This window comes from Lontra canadensis, unplaced genomic scaffold, assembly GCF_010015895.1.
Source record: "Lontra canadensis isolate GAN:19392208 unplaced genomic scaffold, GSC_riverotter_1.0 scaffold18, whole genome shotgun sequence".
NCBI classification, from domain to species: Eukaryota; Metazoa; Chordata; class Mammalia; order Carnivora; family Mustelidae; genus Lontra; species Lontra canadensis.
Window position 1 is genome coordinate 13,555,182 of NW_022631012.1, and position 23,089 is coordinate 13,578,270.

At 43.4% G+C, this 23,089-nt stretch overlaps 1 long non-coding RNA gene across 1 annotated transcript; it reads right to left on the reverse strand.

Annotated features, from left to right (window-relative positions):
- Positions 1-461: 461 nt before the first annotated feature.
- LOC116869147 lies at positions 462-16,879 on the reverse strand. The gene is made up of 4 exons (XR_004382970.1): positions 16,724-16,879; positions 15,387-15,508; positions 1,974-2,069; positions 462-1,032 (listed from the first exon to the last, which is right to left on the reverse strand). It is a non-coding gene; the product is annotated as an uncharacterized LOC116869147 (long non-coding RNA).
- Between the last annotated feature and the right edge of the window lie 6,210 nt (positions 16,880-23,089).

Genomic DNA, 23,089 nt, shown 5'->3' on the forward strand with positions numbered 1-23,089 from the left:
CTTATAACTTTATATCTAGCTTTAAATTACTGTATGCAGCATTTGAAATGTTTTTATTTTTCATCTTTTCCTTCCTTCAAAATCCCCAAATATGCCTTCACTGAAATAAAAAAATTGCTATAACTGGGTTAATGCAAAAACAGTACAATTTGGAAAGTGTCCCTTAGATTGTGGAGGAAGATTCCACTGATGATAAATGAAAATATAAAGGTCAAATATCACACTTATTATATCACTCTATAATTATCTTTTAAAATATCTATCTTTCCCATAATACCATGAGTTCCTATGGAAGAAATCCTGTCTTTCTCAGTAGGCTTGATTTCCTGGCCTATAGCCCACTGCTGGCACAGGGTAGATGCTTAATAACGGTGACATTAATAAAACAGAGCAATATTGATCAAGAGAATTGAGTCCTAAATTATGAAAATAAAAAAAAATATGGCTCTTGTTGTTGCATGCCTTTGGGACAGCCACTGGAACTGGTTCTGCTGAGTGGGAGGAGGGACACTGAAGAGACAGTGGGTGGCCGGGAGGCCTGCCATGACACCACGGGCGATGTGAGAGACACCGTGGTAGCTCTTCTCATCTGCTCCTGGAGGGAACGAACAGCTTGAGGACTCCCTGAATACTGGAGGTGGCCAGAGACAGCTGACTGAGTTTCTGGATGAATCAACAAATGTTCGTGGAGCCCCAGCTGTCAGCAGAAAATGGAGTCTCAAGAGAGGATGTAGAATCTTTACTAGGATTTCCTGAATCTGAGGAGATCCTCTTTTCAGAGGATCAGATGTGGGTCAGCACTGCAAGCCCAAACATGATTTCCTCCATCTCCACGGTCCCGTGATTTGGATTGTGTCAAATAGCCTTGCTTTCTTGAGCAGAACCATCTGGACATAAGGGCTTTGTTATAATAAGAACGTACCTTCTTTTATGGGAGTCACTGTAAACCATCCCCAAATCCTTGCAAGAGAGATAATCCTTGGATGGAAAACCTCTTTAAACGTGAAACTTCTTTAAACTTCTTATCAGGTCCTAAAAGGTAGAATTATCATGAGTGGAAAAGAAGGCAGTTGGGTTTTGTGTTACAAATAACGCTATGACCTAGAAGTGATTATTATAAGCCTAATAAGCAAAGTGAAATGAAATTATGACAAATAAGACTTTATTCCTCAGCAACCGCCCCCATGTTCGAACGGAAATGGACTCGAGCCATAAGCCCACACGCATGTTTCTTCACTCTAGAACCTGAGAGAAACATCTGTTTAACTATTTACTGATACTTTAGAGGAGGAAATTTTAACCTCAGAAAAAAGCCCATTGTGTTCCAGAGTAGGAAAGAGAAGACAAATTACTGTTGAGGAGCTGGAGATACTAGTTATATAACAAGCCGGCTATTAGTTGGGCAAAATAGTGGGTTTGACACACAAAGTATATATTTTCATTGGTGACTGGATGCTACAAGTCCCATCTGCTCTCACGAACTTTGATTTTCAATATAGGACGTGGGAATGGTGGCTTCTTTGCTGCCTACCAAGAGAGGCGTCCCCATCACACGAGGAGCTTTGGAGTACCTCATTCTTGGAAGGTCATTTAGGGTTTCTATAGTGATCTGGGCAGTTGTCTCCCCAAGGACAGCAAGAAATTTCTTTTTTTTTTTTAATTTTTTATTTTATTTATTTATTTGACAGACAGAGATCACAAGTTGGCAGAGAGGCAGGCAGAGAGAGGGGGAGGCAGGCTCCCCACTGAGCAGGGAGTGCAACTCGGGGCTCGACCCCAAGACCCTGAGATCATGACTTGAGCTGAAGGCAGGGGCTTAACCCACTGAGCCACCGAGGGGCCCCCAGAAATTTCTTTTTGAGATCTTCTGCCACCCACTACAATAGATAAATGCAGACTCAGTGCTGATCTCAATGACAAACACATAGACTTCATTATAGCTCAGAAACCAAACGAGAATGAACAGAACCTACCATGAGTGACAAAACGAAGACAGACACTTAGAGAACAGTGGCCTCATCAATTCATAATTAAATTCGCTGCTTTGCATATTTTTCCATCTCTTGTAGCTTAAAAAGAACTAAGTGAATTTTAATTAAATCTTAACTTATAAACAAACAAGAATCTTATGTGCCAGAGATGAGATTTCTAATGTCAACTTCTCAACCGAAGAAATAATTGTTGGCTAAGTTACAAATGATGACAGAACACCGACAGACAAGGAACTGTGTGTGTACTGGACTGTGTATGCAATTTATTACCAGGCGAGCTTGTAGAGTGGAAAAACACTGAGGACACCAGCGAATAGGACACCCGGGAGGCTGCAAACCAGCCAGGTGAACCTAGGAAAACCCCAGAATCTCTCGAGCCCTGGCTTTGCTTTTTTTACAGTTAAGGATTTGACTAGAAGTTCTTTTGATTTTCAGACATTGTTTGTTGAGGTAAAAAGCCTAGAATATTGGACTTTTTAAAGGTGATAAGGAAGATTTGTTGTTTCCAATGCAAAACTGAGGGGTTTCGCCGCTAAAGTTGAAAACTGGGACTTTTTTCAGTTAGCACAAGTAGTTAACGGACAGACTTTCTTTGGAAGTTTTCCTCCCATCTGTTTCTCTAAAAGCCATGGCACAAGCGATTGTTGACAGTAAGATGGAATAAACAAACGGAAAATAACTATTTGTGAGGATAATGTGCAGATAGGTTGACCGTGCTTAACTGCATGACCTTTTTTTCTTCCCCTTTCTCTTTTCTTTCTTTCTTTTTTTTTTAAGATTTTATTTATTTATTTGACAGACAGAGGTCACAAGTAGGCAGAGAGGCAGGCAGAGAGAGCAGGGTGGTGGTGGGGATGGGGAAGCAGGTTCCCTGCTGAGCAGGGAGCCCGATATGGGGCTCGATCCCAGGACCCTGAGATCATGACCTGAGCTGAAGGCAGAGGCTTTAACCCACTGAGCCACCCAGGTGCCCCCTCTTTCTCTTTTCTTTTTAATGAACTTCTGTGCCCACTGGCTTGATCCAGAATAGGGATCCTATAATGCATATTTACTAAGTCTAAAACTTCTATTCCACTGGGTCTGACTAAACTTGCCACTACTTTATGGTGCTCAGCAAAGAACGTGGTATTCAAGAACAAGCCTTCGACTTCCCATTGCTCCTTCAGACAGGTATTAGAACCACTGGTCTAGTGTTACAGGGGAATGTAACAGTGAGGGCCAGAGAGGGCAAGTGACCCGGTCAAGGTGACACAGGGTGAATGTGAATGGGACCATGAGCCCCAGGGCGTCAGGCTCCCTGTCCTGTCCTCCGGAACTGAAACGGTTCTGTGCGTCTAGAAGAAGCATGATTTAAACCATCTCTGCTAGTTAATAATAAACAAGGGAACCATTTCTCAAGCAGGTTGAACTGTTTACTTTTCTTGGAGTTCAATTTGATAATATTTTTGTAAAAATATTTTACACAGAACTATTTTGTTCACTGTGGGGGGCATCGAAAAGGCAGATCTTTTGGTGAGAGTCTGTGTTTTCATAAACCGTTCCACTCCGAGTAATTTCAACACGGAACAAAAATCATGGTAGAAGCTGCTTAACTGACTAAAGGGATGGAAATGGGAACGATAATTAAGGGCGGACTGGCTACCTGAGAAGTTCTTTATCGTAAGGATTCTGTCCTTGTGGCCTTCGGTTTTGTGTTCTGTTGGAAAGGATGACAGAGAGCTGGAAGTCCCTGGGAATGAATTAAAATCTCTGGTTAAGAAAATAATTCATACGCTCCTCTCCACAGGTCAGAGCAGTGGTTCCCCGAGTATAGTCAGAGGACCCCTGAGAGTCCCTGAAACCCTTTCAGGGATCTCAAGGTCAAAACTATTTTATAATGCAAAATGTGACTGGCTTTCATTCTCTCAGGAGTGTACAGTAGAGTTTCCCAAAGGCTGGACCATGTGTGGTAACAAGTCTGGCTGAACACAGACACGGATATGTGAATCCAGCTGTCTTCTTTTAAGCCAGTATGAAAGAGACGAGCAAAAATTGTGAAGCAATGCCACTCTTCTCAATGATTTTTCCTTGGGAAAATATAGTTATTCTTCATGAATAGCATGTCGTTTATGCTAACGTGTGATGGGTTTACCCATGTTGTTTTCAAATAAATAAATAAATAAATATTTAAACCATTTCCCAGTTTTAACTACAAATACTACAAACCTCAATTGACCCACATAAACAAAAGCTCTTTGGGGTCTTCAGTAATTTTTAAAGGTAGAGGCGGCCCTGAGACCAAAAACTCGAGAGTCACTCTGCCTGGCAATGGTGGTGACATAATGGCAAATGCCATTCTTGCCTCCCAGAGCTGACGTGAGCTCACAACCTCGTGTGTAAATAGACAATCACCACCGGGAAGAAAATACTTTATAGGAAAAGGCAAAATTCTAGGAGGCACAGTGGAGCTCTTCCCCAAATGGCAGGAATGCTTCAATGAATGGTTTCTGAAAGAACTGGAGAAGACACTTCTCAGTCAATCCCTTGGACTACCCCTTCAGTCGCTTACGTGTTTAGTGTCTCCCTTTTACCTGAGCGCTTCCCATCAACAGTCAACCTTCCTCCATCATGCAAGAGGCAACACCCAAACTCTTCCACCCCAGGTCCCTTCCAGCTGCTGTGCGGTTTTCTCTCCCTTGGCTAATTCTGTAAAGCACCCCGGCCTCCCTGACTCCATTTCCTCCCTTCCCATGCCTCCCGCAACACACTCCTTCCTGCTTTTGTGACAGTTCATGGTGCCACCTCTGTCACTGTTTTTTGTTCTCAACCTACTTGATCTCTCATCAATACTTGGTGCATTTGACCGCTCTCTCCTTCTCAAAACATTGAGATTTTTGAGAAGGAGAATCCTCTTCCAACGCTCTGGAATTCCTGTCTTCTGACTGGGGCGCCCTCTCTGGCCTCTCGTCCTCACTCTCTTGAGTCTACTCATCCTTCCACCCATTCATTAGCTGTCGGACACCCCTAAGGACTTTGATCCAGGGCCTCTCCTCAGCTGTGTACCCACCATTCCCCTGGATTTGAACCCAAAGTCCTGGTAAATGTTAACACTCAATTACAACCTCTTCTCCGAACTTCCAACTACTTAGCTGTCGCTCCCCTTTGGGTTTTTTAAAAAGGATGTGAAAAGCCCCAATTCCTGATCTGTCTCCTCAAAGGAGCTTCTGCCCCGTATCTCTAATTTTGTATTGTACGGGCCTATTTAGCCAGAGTGACTCCATCTTGGTTAAAAGCCATTTTATTGTTCGTGCAATAAAACTTAAACCTACCCTGCCCCCGCCAGAGAAACTTACTCAGAAGCAAGTCTGGGAAACCAGTAAAATGTGGTTGGCTAGTTCCTAATAACAGAGCCCAGAAAACAAGGCCAGGTCAGCCAGTTCCTGATAACAGAGCCCAGAATACAAGCACGAGTCGGGCCAGGTGGAGACATCCAATCAGTAAGAAACACACATACTCTTTCCCTAACCACCAAAGAATGTAAACCCTGCTATGTGGGCACCAACCTTGAGCACCAGTTCTGACTAGAGTAATAGGTTAGTTCAAACAGCTACTATAGGGTAAATTGTAATTCAATTGGCCACCTGTGTGTGACCTAACATGAGTATACAATGTTAAAATCTCATTGGCCACCTATATGTGGCCAGGTTTCTGCTCTATAAAAATTAGTCTGTGAGGCTGGGAGGGGCCACTCTCTTTGGAGCCGCCCTGGCCGGTCAGTCTGATTTCTAATGCTTGGCATAGTTTAAAGCTTTGCATAATTTTAACTTTGTTTACTTCTAATGCTTGGCATAGAATAAAGCTTTAAATAACTTTCACTTTGTCTCAGTCTCATTTCGTTTAATAACGGACCTAACAGTATCTCACTGTGTGGACCAAGAGCCTAGGAGTCAGTCCTGACCCCTCCTGCTCCTTTCTCACCCACTTATACCCAATCCACCACCAATATCCCTCTTGACTTTGCCTCTTAACCATCTCTCCCATTCGTCCTCTCTCTCCGTCTTCACTACCAGCACCCTAAACTGAGATATCACTGTCCCTCTCCTGGGCTGTGGCCAAACCCACTTGTCACCCTGAGTTCACTTATAACCCAATCTTTTCCATACAACAGCCAGAATGATAGTTCAAAACTGTAAATATCCTTTATCAAAATCCTGTAATGGCTCTCCATTACATGTACAAAATCTTCATATCCTTTAGGTCTGTGTTACAGGCCTATCAAGATCTGGCCTCCTCTTCCCTTCCCAGCTTCACCCTGTGGGCTAGGAGTAGGGTGACAGCACACCTTCCAACATGCCATGGCCTAGTCATTTGGGATTGCTGTTTTTCCTGAAAGTGACAAGTTCTTCAAAGCCACAAGTCAATGTGCACGATTTTTACTTTACCTAGAATTCCCTCTCTGTGTCCCATTCATTCCCCCGTCCCACCTCCTGAAAACGTCTATTTACAATTCAAGTTTTAGCTCATTTTTGGTTCTTTGGAGAAGCCTCTCTCTTCTCTCCCTATCCTGCCTCTTGCTCTCCACTACTCCCAGGTTCTGCATGTCCTGTTGTTAACTATTACTGGCATCACGGACTCCTGCCTTTGACTGTGAGCTCCTGAGGGCCAGGCAGTGTGTCATTTCTGCATCCCAAGTGCCTAGCTCAGTGCTGACATTTGGGTTGTTCTCAACAGAAGTTTGTGAAATAATAACAAGTAGGCCTATAGATGTCTGGAGGAATAAGTGAAAAAATAAAAGAGGGACACCTGGCTGGCTCAGTCGGCAGAGCATATGGCTCTTGATCTTGGGGTCATGAGTTCGAGCCCCATGTGAGGTGTAGATTACTGCCAGACTCTCAGGAAAGTGAGGTCTGGAGGTGATAACCACCCTCACCTGTATCCTGGATTTTCCTTGGATGTTTAATAGAGAATAAAGATGCCTGTGTACCAGAATAAGCTCTCCTGCTTTGGTCACAGAGGGAGAGTTGTACTCGATGAGGTCAGGGACAAGGTGGGTCCACCCAGGGGCAGATCCGAGTGGAAACAATGCCTTCCACAGTTTCCTGAGAGTGACAGTAGTACAAAGGCGACCATGGGGACAAACTGATACCAAGCCAATGAACATTCTGAGTAAGTAAAATTTACCACGACAGATGTGAAATCCTTTTTCACCCTGGCTTTATTTTTAACTGATGAAAACTAAAGAAACAAGTTATAAGGATGAATGTGTCTTCCCTTGAAGACGTTTCACATTTTCCTTTTGACATTCAGGTTAAACATATCTGAGTAAAAGATGCTGGAAGTATCAACTGGGGATGAACAGAGGGGCTGTTGAGTCCCTCACCGTTGGCATAAAAAGAGAAATAAATCAGGAGAAAAAGAACATACCATTAGTTTAGGCGAAAACATACGTTCCTGGGCTGGGTCTAAGTGCTGAAATCCTTCTTTAAATACAATTCAGTGCAAGCCTTAAGAAGAAACAATTAATGTTTTAGTCTTTTGGTAAAAACAAAGTCAAAGGTTGATAAGCATTGTGGACATCAGCAGGCAGGTGCTGAATTCGTCCTGTTTGAAAGATGGCAGACTGGGGGACTGGGAGGACACGAGGTGGTACAAGACAGGACCAGCTCCTTGGTTTTACTCTGGCCGAAGAAGGTGGGTGTAGGAGGTTGGGAGGGAGGAAAATGGAGACCTGCTCCTGCCCAGCTCTGGGCCCAGCTGGAGAAAGATGAACTGCAAGTAGGGGTAGCAGAAGCTGAGTGCCCAAAGAGTGGTACACACAGCACGCTCCCCAGGCAATCAGAGAGCAAGGGGAGGTGAGGAGAGGCTTTCTGGGAAAAGAGGCAAGGAGGGAATTCCGATGGGAGGCTGTGAGGCTGTTCACAAGGTATTAGGAAGAAATCGAGCAGATGGCCTTGACCCTAGGGGAGGGGCTAGTTCAGATCCAGCTATAGAACATTTTAAAAGGCAGGCTTCAGATTTGTGATGATATTTGGGGCCAGTGGGAGCCACTCAGCATTTCTGAGCCAATATTTCTGGAAGATTAATTCGACCGTGATATGCAGTGGTTTCCAATACGAGCCTTGCAGACTGCCTGTGTTTGTCACCAGGGGAGCCTCATAAAAATTCAGAGCTACCCGTGGGCCAAACCGCATAAAGTTCCAAGCCAGTAAAACACAGGCCATCACATTTTTAAAAGGCTTCCTAAGGGATTCTGGGGAATTTGGGAACCTTGCCGTGAGTTGGATTGTGTTGGGGAGGTGCTGGTGGGGGGAAGGTGACCAGGTACAGAACTCCTTGCAATTATCTCAGTGCAAAGGAAGACGGTCTGGACCAGGGCAGCGTGCGTGCAGAGGAAAAGCCACAGGTGAGCGGGAGGGCCAGTGCCTGGGAAAACCATCACGCCTTTGCTGTGGGGGAGCAAAAACAAGGACTGGTGGTACCATTCGTGGAAGTCCGGAGAGAGACTGGTGAGCAGAATAAGAAGCGAGGTGATGATGAACTCAGGATTAGGGATGGGAGGGGAGGGTGGAGAGAGCTGCGGCTTTGGGAATTATTTATGGAGATGTTGCCCGGAATCTCAGGACTGGATGAGACATTAAATGAAGAAAGTGCATGAGAAGAATTTAGTTGGAAAGGGGACAAGGAGGGTGAGTGGAGAAGAGACGTGGGGACCAGAGGGGGCGGCATCCGTGAGAAACACAGAGGAGGCACGGATTTGCCCCACATCAGCCCGTGTGCGGCAATGACCGCAAAGCAGAGCTCCCTGGGAATAGGAAATGGCTTTCCCTGGCAGAGCTGGCCTGGGGAGGTGTGGAATGAGGCTCTGTTTGCTGGCTGGGGCGCTCTGGGGAAGTCCGCCATGGAGACGTTTATGTTCTAACAGGAACTAACCGTGATTAGTTGGCACGCTGCAGGAGGGTGATGTAGGGGAAATTACAGCTGAAGCATGAGGAATGGTTAGATTAAGCCCTTTATTAGATTTTCTGTTACGTTATTTTTTGAGGCATATAGACTGCCACTCGGGAGTTCATTCTTATTCATATTTCTATTGATGTCAGAAGCATCAAAAGTGGCTCCTAAGAGCCCATTCCCCGCTTTGTCCTTAGGCCGCAGGTCCCTGGAACTGTGCTCTGTCCTTCTTTTGCCACACCCCTATCCAGGGGCAAGGAGTCCTCGAGATCAAAGGGAAATTCCATGCTCAGTCAGCACGCTGACTTCTAGCCACAAGCTTTGGGGACGCATGACCTCAGAAATCCCTGCCCCGAAGGCTCCAAACCCACTTTCAGGGCCCATGTTGGTCTCTGTTCTTGTCCTTCCCCCCAGAGAGGGCAGAAGTACAACTAGGAACTCACCCCAGAGGTGGGTGTCTGGGGGCTGGATGGAGCTTGGGCATGTGAGCTGGGTGTCCAGTCTGTGACAGCGTCAGTGCAGGACAGAGCTGGGCAGGAAGAGGAGAGAACCAGAAGCCTTCCGTCTGAATTCTTGCTTTGGCTCTTGCACCTGTGGGGGGCAGGTCTGCCCGGTCTTGCCAGCCCAGGCACAGATAACTGCTGGTCACCGTCGTGTATTTGTAGACAAGTTCTTCCTTACACATTTGATGTCAGCGTTCTCAATTTAAAAATTATTTTTACCTAAATCATTTTTATTTTCAAATTCGTTTATTATTTTAAAAAAAAAGGTTTATCAAGATAGTTCTAGTTCCAATCATATATGGGTATGCCATGATTTCTTTAAATGATTTCCCACTGTTGAACATTTATTTCTAATTTTTGTTATAAGTCACATCGTGACAATCATATAGTAAGTCTTTGACCTACCGCTAATTATTTCTCTGGGGTACATTCCTGGACAGTAGAAATGCTGGTTCAGAAAGTGTGTACATAGACATTTTTAATTCTCTATGATACTTTCTAACTTCTAGAAAGCTATCTCTTGCCAAGACTGGTTCTAAGAACAATTCCAGACATCAGTTATTGGGAAAAACTGGCATTGACAATGCAACTGCGATGTGCTTGTCGCTGTTGGGATTTCATGTACATCACTGATGCATATCCTCTAGTCTTCCCAACAGCTTCCTTGAAGTATTGGCCCGCGTATACCGAGGAGGAAGTTAAACCCAAGCTGGAAGCTTTCAGGACTAGGACTTGACTGGGGTCCCGTCTTCCCCAAAGTTGGTGTCACCATGCTGGAACCACTTTTGGCAAGATGTCAGGCCTGGCCCAGGAATCCCTTCCTCCCTGGAAGACTTGGGTTTGTGGTGGTTGAGGCCCAATGGAAGGGAAGAGGTAGATGCACTGGGAGAAGGACAAGTGCTTTTAGAATGTTCCCCAGGTCCCCACCGGCACCCCAAGGCCTGTTGGTCAGGTTCATCCTGACAGACCAGATATGGAAAGTTGCAGATAAAAGAGAGGAAGACACACTAGCTTTGTTCTGGGGCTTCTTTTCTTCTCGACCCCAGCAACATTTCCCTTCTCCAATCATTTGACAGCAAGATGAACTCTGTTGCAGAAAAACAAGGATGGAAAACAGGAGTCCTAGAGTGATGATGATGACGATGATGATGGTGATGATGATGATGGTGGTGGTGGCAGTGGTGGCCGTGGCAGTAGCAGCAGTGGTAATCATGGCTATATTAATTGTAGTAGACATTTTTCCTAGCACTCGCTATGTGCCCAGCCTGATATGTCTTTTACAGACATGATATCATTTAAATCCTCATGATCATAATCTTCCTTTACAGGTAAGGAAACAGAGGCTGAGGAATGTTAAATAACGCATCAGATTATACAGCTGAAAAACAGCAGAATTGGAAACTACGCATTTTGATGACAAAGTTCATGCTTGTAAAACATAACTGTATTGCCTGTAATTGTTAGGAACAACTATAATTTCCTGGCTGTCTACCACAGTCCAGCACCTCCCCTTCCATCAAGGCATCTAATGCTCAAAACAAGCCCTACGGAGACAGGGTCGGGGGGCGAGGGTGGGTGTGTCCAGGCTGCCCGAGAGAAGACGGACCGATGGCTGCCACGGTGTCCCAGGGGCTGGCTTCCCTGAAGGAATCTTCCTTCTGCTGAATCTATGACCGCTCCATCTCTGTCAGCCTGGGAATCTGGCACAAGTCCTTCATCTGTGTTTGTCTGAGGACAGTGTTCTGACTAATTAAATTGACTCAAGTAATCTTCAAATTCATGAGGAAACAAAATGAAGTATAGGTGACGATGAAGGGACCTAAATTCTAGAACACACAATCTCCAATAAATAATGAATGAATAAATGACCTGAAACATGAGTGAACAAATATATAAACGCATCTTACTGCAATTTGTCCCCCTTCCCTGCTCTGGTAAATAGTAGTACTAATATTTATAGCTGTGACACACCACAACGAAAGTTTTACATGGATTATTCATGTCAGTTTTGTTTACCTAGCTCTCTAGTTTCCATTCCTCAGTCTTTTCTGTGGACATATTTCCTTGCATGTCCCTGTTGGCATTATCTTAACTCATTTCTCACTTTTCCACATCATTTTTTTTTCTCCCTTTTTAACAGTTTAGGAATCCAAACATCTCTGGCTCTTTAGTTTCTGCAGCTTATAAGGTATCTTTCTACAGAAGAAAACTATATTTTTAAAATTAGTAATTCCATAGAGTCTTTCTTAGTTACTTATCAGAGGATTTGGGGGGCTGCGTGTGGAGGGAGTGGGCAGAAGAGGGTCTAACACTAGGGCTCTGTGGATGTTACACAGGCACAGTGGCTATTGATTCTGTACAACATGAAAGATGGAAATGGCTTCTCTTCTCTTCCTCATAGACCATTAGTACTAATAAAAGATGGAATCAGATTCAGAGAGGACAGGCATTTATTTCCCAGAAATATTCTACTTTGGCTGTGATTCCGTAAAATGTGCTGCTGAAATGGCCATGTCAGGAACAGACTCTTCTCCGTTTCTCCTCGTCACAAAGCTAGACATTAGGAAGATGGCCTAATCCGTTTTCAGTCAGAAGATGTTATTTTTATAACCTTCACTTTTGAAGACGCCATTAAGGTGCTACCTGTCTGCATTTCTGAGAAAAATATCGGTGGTAAACCTCACTGAGATGGCCAAACGGTAAACCTCCGAGTGTCTAACACACAATATTGTGCTTTCCTTGAAAACCAATTTTCCGTAATGGGTGTGAGGCTTTGCTATTGAATTTGGAACAGCTGGCTCAGCAGCTCTCCAGGGTTTCACAGTCCCAAGACTGAACCTTCCCCCACTCTCCACCACGGGTCTCTGTGTAGGATCCCAGCAGACATTACCTAGGGAGAAGGAGATGCGCCATCTTTCAACCCAAAGGCCGAGTCTCTGCCCTTGGCACACCTTCCTTGTTCACAACCAGAACTTTCCTCCCTGGCCTCCAAAATCAGATACCGAATCCTGGTAGTTTTTCTAGATTGAACTAGTGTCCTCAGTTCTGGAGTGTAGTCCGTGGAAGTGTGCAGAGCAGGAGATCAGTGAAGAGGACGGAAAGGCCTGAGGAAACCCCTAACAGGATACAAGTCCCATGCACAAGAAGAACACCAGACTGCTCTCTCACCAGCAAAAACAAAGAAAGGGTGGGAACAAATGGGGAAAACTGACAACAAAGGCAAAAGTGTGGTGCAATGTCCAGTTGTCTAAGGGATGTATTTTGCGGAAATACTGTCAACCTAAACCGTATCAGAGACTCAGTATACTGCTCAGTGAAGACAGAGTAACATTAACAGAAGTCAGAGAGAAGGCAGAACTCTCTTGTTCCTATTTTTGCTTCCATGTTTCTCACTAAAGGAAAGCCTTGTAAACTAAAAGCATCAGACAAGCACAGTTTAAAAAAAAGACTTGAAGCCCAGCATATATGGAGATTAAAAAGAAAGTGCTTAGCCTTAAAGTAAGTAAATAAATAAATAAATAAGTGAATGTGCCTTGAAAAAACCATTTTTGTTCAAATGGTCAGGTCAGTCAAGGCAAATAACATCCCATGACCTTAAAACCATTCAGAAATGAGATTGTGAAACGAGGGTCAGGAATCTTTTGGAGACATCACAGAAAATCAGAGCAGGGCTAGAACACTGGAGACAGGTGACCATGGATCTTGGTTTTTCAAAAAGATGGATTTTGGTGAGGTTGTCTTTGCTCTTGGACAGCTTTCTGGACTCTTCTGGAATGCAGTATTAATGAGAGGGCCTAGGGACGTGGTTCCAAAGAGGAGACTGGGTACTCGGGAACACTAACCTCATTCCCTTCTGACATGAGGTTTCTAGACTGAGAAACTGGTCAGTGCCCTCGACACCGTGCACAGGGATCTCATGAGCCATGTGACAGTGTCTGTGCTCCCTCTGTGGAGGGGACAGAGGAAGCTAAATGCAGGACACCACATTATTTGACTGAGCAACAACTCAGTTGGTCAGTGTTGGTCACTTTTCTCCTAGTTCTGTGCTTGCCTTGCTGTGTCCGATATTTTAATCAACAACTTACATACAGATCGAAGGCAACGTTCATCAGATCTGAGGGTTTTGAAGAGGCAGGGGGTAGGGGGTTGGGGGAACCAGGTGGTGGGTATTAGGGAGGGCACGGATTGCATGGAGCACTGGGTGTGGTGCAAGAACAATGAATACTGTTACGCTGAAAAGAAATAAAAAATTAAAAAAAAAATGAAAAATACAACCAAATAAATCACACATTTAATATAAACTAATTTAATAAATTTAATAAACTTTGATATGTAAATATAAAAAAGATTTTCAAATAATAGAATAAAAGTTTAAAAGTATCTTAGCAGAACAGAATGCATATATGAAATTTAATTAGAATCTATAAGTTTCTAAAAGGCAGAAGGGGGAAATACTACTTTAAAGGTCTTAAGATAGGGGCGCCTGGGTGGTTCAGTCATTAAGAGGCTGCCTTTGGCTCAGGTCATGATCCTAGAGTCCTCAGATCAAGCCCCACGTCAGGCTCCCTGCTAAGTGGGAAGCCTGCTTCTCCCTCCCCGACTCCCTCTGCTTGTGTTCCCTCTCTCGCTGTGTCTCTGTCCAATAAATAAATAAAATCTTTTTTAAAAAAGTAAAGTCTGATGCCCTTCAATGGACGAATGGATAAGGAAGATGTGGTCCATATACACTATGGAGTATTATGCCTCCATCAGAAAGGATGAATACCCACCTTTTGTAGCAACATGGACGGGACTGGAAGAGATTATGCTGAGTGAAATAAGTCAAGCAGAGAGAGTCAATTATCATATGGTTTCGCTTATTTGTGGAGCATAACAAATAGCATGGAGGACAAGGGGAGATGGAGAGGAGAAGGGAGTTGAGGGAAATTGGAAGGGGAGGTGAACTATGAGAGACTATGGACTCTGAAAAACAATCTGAGGGTTTTGAAGAGGTGGGGGGTGGGAGGTTGGGGGAACCAGGTGGTGGGTGTTAGAGAGGGCACGGATTGCGTGGAGCACTGGGTGTGGTGCAAAAACAATGAATACTGTTACGCTGAAAAGAAATAAAAAATTAAATAAAAATAAATAAATAAATAAATAAATAAATAAATAAGTAAATTCTTAAGGTATTTCAACTGATGTAAGCTTATGAATCATAATTGATTTTTTCCTAATTCCTGAGTTACGATTTTCTAAGCATTAATATACTTAATAACTGTAGCAACAATAGCCACCATAAAATAAAATTAAATTAAAATAACCCAAATAATAAAATGAAAATAAATATAATCCCAAAGTCATCGTTTCTTTTAGCTAGCTCTAAGTACATAATTAAAAGATTTCTAAAGTCCAACATTTCCGGACCTTCCATTAACACTGCAATTGTATCAAAGTCGCTCATGCAGACGAACTCAATAGGCACACGCTATTGGAACACACGTTACACTGAAATGATCGGGACAACTGATACAGCACCAAGAATGTAATAGTCATGTGGAAAATTCACTTCCCTCTCTGGTTGTCTGCCTCAGTTTCCCCTCCTGGTAAACAGGGGTGGATAATCTTTGCCAACAGTGCTTGAGAGGCATGGATCATAAAGATCAACAAATAGGGGCGCCTGGGTGGCTCAGTGGGTTAAGCCTCTGCCTTTGGCTCAGGTCATGATCTCAGGGTCCTGGGATCAAGCCCCGCATCGGGCTCTCTGCTTAGCAGGGAGCCTGCTTCCCCCTCTCTCTCTGCCTGCATCTCTGCCTGCTTGTGCTCTCTCTCTCTCTCTCTGTCAAATAAATAAATAAAATCCTTAAAAAAAATCGACAAATAAATGTTAAGTCCTTTGGCCTACTTCCTTGGAGGAAAAATGTTCAATCATCTTGATCCTTTTGTTAAAGACACCATTCATTCTACAGTGTAGGGATTTGTTACTCACCCCCAAGCTTCCCCTGGACTGCTTTTTGGAGGGCTCCAGATGGTTCCTTAGGAGTGAAGATGCTCCTTACCATGTCTGGGGTGCAGAAGCCATACTGTGGGCCATGGCCATTAGCAAACTTCCTAAAAGCAAAGAACACAGGGGATCCAGGCTGAAAGTGATGGGTAGAAAGTGCTCAGAAATGAAACTGAGCCTTCTGATTGGTAAAGGCAGAGGTAGGCACAGGCCTGTCAGGAATCCACTGGAAGTGCTGTGATTGCTCACATTAAGATGCTGACAGAAGCTTTCTGGGTAGAGGCTCCATGCAGGCAGTTGGGAGAGGAAGCCCTCAAAGCCAATCCAGGGCATGGCTTCAAGAGCCCAGTTCGGATTCAACCAAGACTACACAGAGATTGTCTGTGTCTATCTTGCTGCCTCTCTCATTCTGCTACTGCTTGGGGGAAAGAAAGAATTTGAATTGGAGGGATTTATTGTAAAGTCTTCTGTACCTAAAGAGAGTCCCAGCTGTTCGACTTTGCCATTTCCCGTTCTGATGTTGGAGGGTTATCTGGTGTTCCATTCACTTTTGGACATTTTTACTAATGCATCTTCAGTAGATGAGTTCAAAAATCCCACACAAAATTGACCTTGAGATTAATGCACCTGTACCTCTGATGATCAGAGGAGTTTCTCGAAGGCAAAAGGACAAAAAGTCTTAAGATAATTCTTCCTTCTGGCCTCTGGCTTGGTGGTCTGCTAGCAACCTTTAGGGCAACCAGTTCCTTATGGTCTGGGAAGGTATTTTTAGAACAGACATAATCCTTGCTCCAAAGGACTTTATAACTCAGTTTAGGGGACATTCAACAAATAAAGTCTTGATTAAAGACTATTATATAACATGTTAAATTCAAATATCTAAATCACACAAGTATTTCTTTTTTTCTGGTAGAATTCATAGCATGGCTATTTACACAGACCAAACATAGAATATGCCTCCTTGTTTTTCTCATTTTATTACAGGAACCAAGATAAAAGTGATCTGTCCCCTTTGTGTGTGCATAGGACCCATGGCCTTCCTGAAGGGAGGATTCCTCCCTGAGGCAATGAGATGGTTCAAGGGGACACAGACGGAGTGTCACTCCTTCAGGACCCCCTCCCCTCACATTTTTACAGAAGTATAACAAGCTTCAAATGATAATATTGAAATCCAGAGAAGTATAAGGAAATTAAGAAAAGGATAAGTTTTGTTCCTATGAAAGGGACAAAAACCTTCACTTGCCATCTTGGTTCTCTAAAACCCTAACAAAGAAGCCCTCTAAATCCATAGTTATTCTGAACTCATTAATATATACTCTTACTTGAACTAGGCAAATCCTGGTTTTGCTGCTTCCTCTACCTTCTGTGGTCGTGACTGCAGCCCGAAAGGCAGAGCAGCAGGTGGACACCAGGCAGGCGGGGACGGAGGAGTGACTTCAGAGTTTGGACAATGAAGCTGAGCATTGCTCTCACTAGAAGAGTAGCTCCCCCCCAAAAAGAAAAAGAAAAGTGTGTTTAGGTGATTATAACAGCGATTTCTTTGACATGAATATAACTAGTTGAGTACATATTATAGCTGAACCGGCACATAAATGATTTTGAATTTGAGTATGGCTCCCTAAAAATAAGTCTTCTATTACTTGGAATTAAGAAAGCCGTTTCCTCCTCCAAACGATCTTGTTAAAAATGTATTTCAGGAATTGAAATGATCTCTATCTATTCCTATGCCCTTTTCAGTTTACTGGTTGTTATGGTTGGTCAAATCATTAACTTGTTACCCTTCAAGCAATCTCAAGGTTACGTGTGATCTTATAAAGATCTGCAGAATATGAGGCAAAGTCAAAGAAGACCACCTTGAAGGCAAGTCATTCAATAACTTCACCTGAGTGTAAGCTCCACGAAGGCAAGTAACTGGTTCCCAGTGCCTAGGACAGGGGAAACGTAAAAATACTGGTGAGAGGAAGAACGAGGATAATTAAGCATTCCTCCAAGGGGTCAGGTCGCTGAATGCATGTGAATTCACTGTACCTCTCAAGGGGAGAACGAGAGAACTTGAGTGTGCCCTGAAAGTGGCCATCTGCCTTCAGGAGGACTATAAGGAAGGTGAAGAACAGGTTTTTAGACTTCTCCTGGGGTCTGTTTCTGCCTTGAGGGGTGTCCTGGGTAGGATCTCTGTTTTTCCTCTAATCAAATCCTGTCCTTCTCTGCTCCCAACCCCCTTATTTTCCCACTTTCCTCTGCTACCCCCATTTCGTTCCTCCCTTAAGCCAAGTTGAACTTCAGTCTCAATGCAGTTCTTAAACAGTGCATACTCTTTCCTTCCCTGGAATAAAGTTTCTTAAAACCAGCAACAAAATCTTCTTTAGTCTGTGAAATGGAACTAAATCATGCAGACACAATGCAGGCAGGTGCATTTTTAGGTGTTAATGTATTTGTTTTTAGATCCTAAAACTAATGCTTATTTAAAAAAATAATAAAAAATACGGAAGTGTATAAAGCAGAAAATGAAAATACTCCTCCTCAATTTTCACTTATCAAAGTTAATGATTACCAGATACCTCCATATGTATACAGAATTTCCCTACGCACATATGTTTACATACACGAATTGTTTTTGATTTCTAAAAGTGAAATCAACTATTCATACTATATCAAATTTTGCTTTTTTTCAAGTTACATAGGCTCTCTGTGCCTCAATTGCCTCACCTGTGGAATGGACAAAGAGGCAGTACCTCTCTTGGGGTTGTTGTGAGGATTAAATCAGCTAATACATGTAAAGTACTTGGAATAGTGCCTGGCACCTAGTAAGTTCTCAATAAATGTTACCCCCCCTTTTAAAAAAAGATTTTATTTATTTATTTGACAGACAAAGATCACAAGTAGGCAGAGAGTCAGGCAGAGAGAGAGGAGGAAGCAGGCTCCCTGCTGAGCAGAGAGCCCGATGTCGGGCTCGATCCCAGGACCCTGAGATCATGACCTGAGGCGAAGGCAGAGGCTTTAACCCACTGAGCCACCCAGGCACCCCTACCCATCCCCTTTTAAAAACATTTTTAACTTAAATTCAAGTCAGCTAACATATAGTGTATTACTAGTTTCAGAGGTAAAAGTTAGTGATTTACCAGTTGCATATATATATACACCCAGTGCCCACCATGTACATCACGTGCCCTCCTTAAGTCCATCACCCAGTTACCCATTCCCCCCACCTTTCTCCCCTCCAGCAACTCTCAGTTGGTTCCCTATAGTTAAGAATCTCTTATGGGGGGGGGGCATCTGGGTGACTCAGATGGTTAAGCCTCTGCCTTCGGCTCGGGTCATGATCCCGGGGTCCTGTGATCAAGTCTTGCATGGGGCTCCCTGCTCGGTGGGGAGCCTGCTTCTCCCTTTCCCTCTGCTGCTCCCCCTGCTTGTGCTCTCTCCCTGTCAAATAAATAAATAAATAAATAATAAAATCTTTAAAAAAGTCATCTCTTATGGTTTGCCTTCCTCTCTGTCTTTATCTTATTTTTCCTTCCCTTCCCCTATGTTCATCTGTTTTGTTTCTTAAATTCCACGTATGAGTGAAGTCATATGGTATTTGTCTTTCTCGGACTGATTGACTTTATTTAGCGTAATAGCCTCTAGTTCCATCCACGTCGTTGCAGATAGCAAGGTTTTGTTTTTTCTTGGTGGCTGCACAGTACTCCACTGTATATGTACACCACATCTTCTTTATCCATTCATCTGTTGATGGACATCTAGGCTTTTTCCATAGTTTGGCTATTGTGGACATTGCTGCTATGAACATTGGGGTATAGGTGCCCCTTTAAATCAGTATTTTTGGAACCTTTGGATTAATGCCCAGTAGTGCAATTGTGGGGTCATAGGGTAGCTCTATTTTCAACTTTTTGAGGAACCTCCATGCTGTTTTCCAGAGTGGCTGCTCCAGCTTGCATTCCCACCAACAGTGTGGGAGGGTTCCCCTTTCTCCACATCCCTGCCAACATGTGTCGTTTCCTGACTTGTTAATTTTGCCATTCTGACTGGTGTGAGGTGGTATCTCATTGTGGTTTTGATTTGTATTTCCTTGATGCTGAGTGATGCGGGTCTGTTGGCCTTTTCATTATTGCTGTAAATGGTCCTCTATAAGCTCACATTCATTTGTTTTCCATTTTCCACTATTACAAACAATGTTGTGATGAAAACTCTTAGGCTTTAATGCGGCCCGAGCAAGTATTTCTGTTGCACAAAATCAGAGAACTGTAATTTCTGGGTTGAAGGGTAAGCATGCTGCGAGGTGAGGTCCAACTCACTCACCTTCCAAAATGTGTGTGCCAACGTGGCAAATCACGGACGAGAGAATGTCTGCTCCCCCACAGCCTACACCAACACTGCATGTTATCCATGCTACCATTTTCAAATATGTGGGCGGACAGTCCATAATTGGCATTTCTTATTTTGAGGTTTTTCCAACTAGCTATACATTTAGTAAATATTTGTATTTATTCTTCTGTCCTTTGACTATTTTCTATTAGGTTTTTGACTTATCAATTTAAAGAACTTAATTATATACAATGAATATTAACCATAATCTGCTATAAATGTCTAGCTTGTTACCTGTCCCTCCGATTTTGAGTATCTTGCTTCCTGGAGGATGGAACTGCAACCTCCCAAGGCTCCTAGCTGGCATTTCTGTAGGCCATTCCATTGCCCTATCAGATGAGCCATGTCTCAATGGTACAGATGTGATAGGACCAGTGGGTTGCGTGTCATACTCTCACCCCATTGCTGGAGTGCAGATGCCTTTGCTTGGCTATAAACTGGTCTGATGCAGTGTTATGTGGGGACCTTACAAGGGTGCACTTAGCACCACACAGGCCCATAGGTAGTGATGGCTCAGGCCATACAGGCAGACAAGGCAAACTTTTAACCAGAATGCATGTCTGTTTCTGTTAAGATAAAACACTGCTCCTTGCAGAGTGGAGTTGTCAGTGTGCCCCCAGGGGCTAATTGGTCTCCTGGAAGGATGGTGCTAACTTGGGGGGCCAGTTCTCTTTTGGGTGGGGGCAGGCTGGACATTCAGCAGCTATGTGGAGGGATAACATCCAGCATTGTCATCATGACTCTTCCCACACTGTGTCAGGTAGTGGGGGGACCAATGGCAGAGATGGCTAAGATCAATGCCATTTTGTGTATGTACTTGGTGTTCAGCGTCTCTTTCATGGTAGGAGGTTACAACTGGAACTGGGATTTCTGGGTGGGATTGCTGAGAGGCCCAACTAAATCATTTTCCAAATTGTATGTACTAGTTCAATGAGTCATGCACAAGAGAGTCTGTTTCTCTACAGCCTTCACCAGCACGGTCTAAGGTAGACACAGCAGCAAGTGCTTTCGGTGCAACTTCGTAATGTCCAGCCAGTTATTTTGGCACAACGGCTCATTCAGAGGAGTCAGATGAACTTGTTTTGTGAATGGAAGACAGGTAAGTTTTCCCCATTATTTTTTCTAAATTTATGTAGCAAGGAGTTAACATTTCTAATGTGCAATATGAACATTTTGACACATTGTGCCCATCCCCATGTACCCATTCATGAGCCTCTTGTCCCCCATATTCCAGTTCCTGCCCAGCTGGCCAAACCATTTGCTGCTATGCATATATACCCTAACCTTGGGCCACTCTCTTTTCTACATAGAATCGATAACCAGGTGCAAAACCCAAAACACTGCCCATTGGGAAAATATCCCCTAACCACCTCTGAGTGGGTCTGTAGTGCAGTGACTGCCTGTATCTGGCTTGTATGCACATACTGATTTGTGAATGAAGCTTGGACTTTCTCCAACCAACCCATTTGTGAGCCACGCTCAGACATTTTCCTTCTCCCTCAGCTTGTCCTAAGGGATCTCTTACACCACTGTGTAGCCATGGGTATAAACTGCAGGAGAGATGCTCACACAACAGCAGCAGATAACTGGGTTCCTTCTGATCCCATTTGTGCTTGATTCTAGATGGACCACTTCCATCATACCTTCTTGCTTCTGGGATCGCTTGATTACATTTTAGCAACATCTTCAAGTTATTTGTGTGCATTTTAAAATTTAAGAAGCACGACATTGTTGCAGACAAAAGGAAGGATGGAAGTGATAGCACTTTTCAGGCAGATGACCAAGGTTCCAGAGTGAGAAACAGAATGGGAAATTCTGATGCTAAAAATGGGGGTCGTGAGACAACGCTGGAGAGATGGTCTGGGGCCAGATCACAGAGGGAACATAGGCCATCTTGGAGACTTGGGATACTTTCTGGTGGAATGAAATGGAAGCCACTGAAGGGTTTTAAGTAAGGGTGAACATAATCTCATTGTGTGTGTGTGTGTTTATCCATAAACTTGTATCTTTCACTTTAATCTGAAGAACAGTTTAGACGGGAAGCAAAATGAATGTAGGACAGTCATAAGGAGACTACCACATGGGTTAGAAATAATGGTGGCTTGGAACAACACCGTAGCCATGGGAATAAAGAGAGGGAGGCACAGATGTAGCTTTCTCTGAGGTGGACTGACAGGACTTCATACCTGAGCAGGTGTGTGCACCCAGAGAATGGAGCCTCTGGGATCAATCCCTCATTTCTGGCTTAGCATCTCGGGGGTGGCTGTACTGACAAGTTTGAGGTGTCTTTGAGACACATCCACCAAAAGTTCTTGAGTTGAGGGTGTGACAGGGAGAAGGTGACATCCGTTAGTCTCTAGTATTTAATACTTCAGTGTAGATATTTTTTTTTTCTGCCATGAATGCAAATGGAATTTTTCAGTGATTTTTGTCCTGCTGCTCAGCCCTCTTTGAAGTATTGTCACTGAAGGCCACTGGGATTAATTTCTTAAGATTGTCACAACTTCTTAATCTTTCCCACATTTTCTGTTTCTCTCCACGTATGCTTTTTAAAAAATATTGAGATGAAATACATGCTTTTAATGTGTGTAATTCAGTGGTTTTTTAGTATTTTCACAGCTTGTACAACTATCACTACTCTCTAATTCCAGAACATTTTCATCACCCCCAAAAAGAAACCTTCTGTATCCATTAGCAATCACCTCCTTACCCCTGGAAACTACTAATTGACTTTCTGTTTCCATGAATTTGCTTATTCTTGAAGTTTTACGTAGAGGGAATAAATAATACAATATGTAGCCTTTGGGGTCTGGCTACTTTCACTGGCTACTTTCAACCATGTTGTAGAATATGTCAGTATTTCATTCTTCTGTATGGATGAATAATATTCCTTTGTATGGATGTACCACCCGTTGTGTAACATATTTTGTTATCAGTTGATACAGTTGGGTTGTTTCCAATTTTCATTGTTAAGAGTAATATTATGAACATTTGTGTACAAGTCTGTGTGTGTACATATGTTTCCAATTCTCTTGAGTGTATACTTAGGAGTGGTCATTTGGTAATTCCATGCTTAACTCTTTGAGGAACTGCCAATTTTTTTTTCCAGTGTCTGCACCATTTTCATTCTTCCTGGCAATGGATAAGGGTTCCGATTTCTCCACATCCTTACCAACACTTAGTATTATCCGTCATTTTGATTATAGCCATCCTATTGGGAATGAAATGTTTTCCGTTGTGGTTTTCATTAGCATTTCCTTAATGACTATTGACTGCAAGCATCTTTTTATGTGCTTATTGGCCATTTATATATCTGCTTTGGGGAA